At 58.6% G+C, this 2,391-nt stretch overlaps 1 long non-coding RNA gene across 1 annotated transcript; it reads right to left on the bottom strand.

Moving 5' to 3' along the window:
* Positions 1 to 1,409: 1,409 nt before the first annotated feature.
* Positions 1,410 to 2,391, bottom strand: LOC121080015. The gene is made up of 3 exons (XR_005825253.1): positions 1,799 to 2,391; positions 1,727 to 1,729; positions 1,410 to 1,586 (listed from the first exon to the last, which is right to left on the bottom strand). It is a non-coding gene; the product is annotated as an uncharacterized LOC121080015 (long non-coding RNA).

A 2,391-nucleotide genomic window follows, 5' to 3' on the forward strand; every position in this document is an offset into this window, starting at 1 on the left:
CAACTTCAACTTCAGCCATGGCAATTAATCTAAAAAGTAAGCATCATATATTTCCCTTTTCACATACGCAAATACTATTTTTAAGAAACACAGAAACAACCAAAGGAAAGCAAAGCCGGATACCGTTAATGATATTCACAGAGGAGGAATGTATCCCTTAGTCCTCAGAGCAGACTTTAGGGGACGGAAACAGCAACCAATTGTTACCAGTATTTATCCTAGCTAGTGCTAGCCAAGTGGGAAGGCCTCATTCTGTACTTGGTGATACCAAGGGTCTGCTAAATGGCATTTTCGCTTCCTCCTTTCATCCAATTCAGTCACCATAATTCAGAAAAACCTGCTCAGCTGTTTTTCTTTCTCAGCATTTGTTGTTTTTGATGCCATTCCTATAATAAACTGTGCAGTCTGTTAGATAGATTGGCTGCAGTACCCATTATTTTTCGCTAGATGGCAGCAGCGCTCCAGCCAAAGGAAGGGCCATCGCCCCCGCCCAACTAAGGGCGGCGCATGCGCAGGATCGGCCTGACGCCTCGGGGCGGGGTTTCCGGCTGCGCACGCGGCCCCGGGAGGCGGGGTCATGGCCGGCCCGCGCGGCGCCGGGAGCCGGGAAGCCTTTCGGCCCGGGCCGGGCCGTGCGGCGGCGCTGGGTGAGCGGGCGGGCTGGGGGCGGCCGGCGGGCGAGCCCGGGTGCGGCCGTCGGGCAGCGGCCGGCTGGGGGGGACGTGGCGGGCCGGCGCTCGGCCGCGGCAGGGAGCGCCTGGTGCCGGCGGCGGGCGGGCGGCCCGGGCCGGGCCCGGCGGGGCTGCCGGCGGTTCTCGTCTCCCCGGCAGTGACGGTGGTCAGCGGGCTGCTCACGGTGCTGCCTCTTTCTTTTTTTCTCGGAGCTGCGCCGCTACCTCAGCGAGGAGGCGAGGAGCGGCAGCCAGTGGGGTGGCCCCGGTGCTCACTTGTGGCGGCGGGGCCCGGGAGAGGGGTCGGCCCGCGGCGTCCTGCCGCCCCCCCGCCGCCTCCGGGTGCCCGGGCGGCCGCTGCAGCCGCCGCTGCTCTGCGCGGGGCTTTGTCTTTCCCCCAGCCGCTGGCTGGGGCCGCAGAGGCTGCCTTGGGGCCGGCGGTAACGCTGTCGCGGGGGGGGCGGCTCAGGAGCCTCTTCAGCCCTGCGAGCGGGCAAGGGAAGGAGAAGAAAGCCGGTGGTGGAATCCCCACCCCTCGCCCCCGACTGCTGATTTCTCTATAAAGTATTGCAAAGGGCAAGCGTTTAACTGCCGGGGGGGGTTGGGAGGCGGCAGCTCAGGTGTCTCGCTGATCCTGTGTCGTGACAGTCAGCTCCTGGGCCAGAGCAGCCGAGGGGAAGAGGCCTTTGGATTTGCCTCCCAGTGAAACGGGGCTCTTTTGTTTTTCCTTTGTACCTAGGTTCCTCCGGAATTGTACGTTGACAAATCAAGGGGAGCTACACTGAAGGTCAGTCTAGGTGTTACTTTTCGACGTGTGCCTTGTGCTCGTGAGTCGGGCTGCTGACTGCGGAGGGATGGCTTTTGTACTCGCCGAGGGCCCGCGAGGCTCCGTGTGCCCGCTGCTGCCGAGTGCTGCTGCTTGTAGCACCTTCCTCCAGAGGCCAGACCACACTGCTCCTCCTCCACCTGACACCCTCTCCCACAAGCCACAGGGCTGTTTAACCACTTAGCGGGAGCCAGCTACAGCTGCACATCGTCCATGTCAATCAACCCACTGCCTCTGGGGCAAGGCCACAGCTGCATGTTATCAATGCTGATCAGCCCACCACCTTCATTGCTTGGGCAACAGCCGGGGAGGAATTGTTGGCCCCTCGTGGTTACGCAGCCAGGCCTGCTGGGCGCTTAAACCAGCACGTCCAATCGGGCAGTATTATTTTTCTAGATTGTAAATGAGCCTGAGGTATAAACCCACTTACGTTTCTGTATGGCGGCGTGCTTTGTCAGAGGAGCTGGCACAGAGTTCCCTTGGGACTCCAGATTTGCCTGTCTTGTTGAAAGGCTCGAGGGCCTGCTTTGGAAGTCACTTGGCAAGGCACAGCTTTGCCGTGATTTTTATACTTGAATTCTGACTGTAATGCCAATGCCACGTGTTAGCCTTTCTCCGGAAGTTATTAAAAGCAGAATGAGCGTTAAGAATCTGATTACCTTTTAACTAAATTCAAAACAAAGTTGCAGGATGAAGTGACTGGAAGTGTCCTGCAAGTCTGACGTGGGTATTGCTGCCGTGCATGTTATCCGCCTGTCTACCGATCGTTCCTGCCTCTTGTTCTGTTGTGGTAATTCCTTTGGGTAACGCGTTGGGCTCTGAATGTGGTGCATCCTGACTTCCTCCTGACCCCCGTGAGATGTTATTGGTCTTTGCCTTCCTCACATTTCACAG

This window comes from Falco naumanni, chromosome 20 (genome assembly GCF_017639655.2).
Source record: "Falco naumanni isolate bFalNau1 chromosome 20, bFalNau1.pat, whole genome shotgun sequence".
Lineage (NCBI taxonomy): Eukaryota > Metazoa > Chordata > Aves > Falconiformes > Falconidae > Falco > Falco naumanni.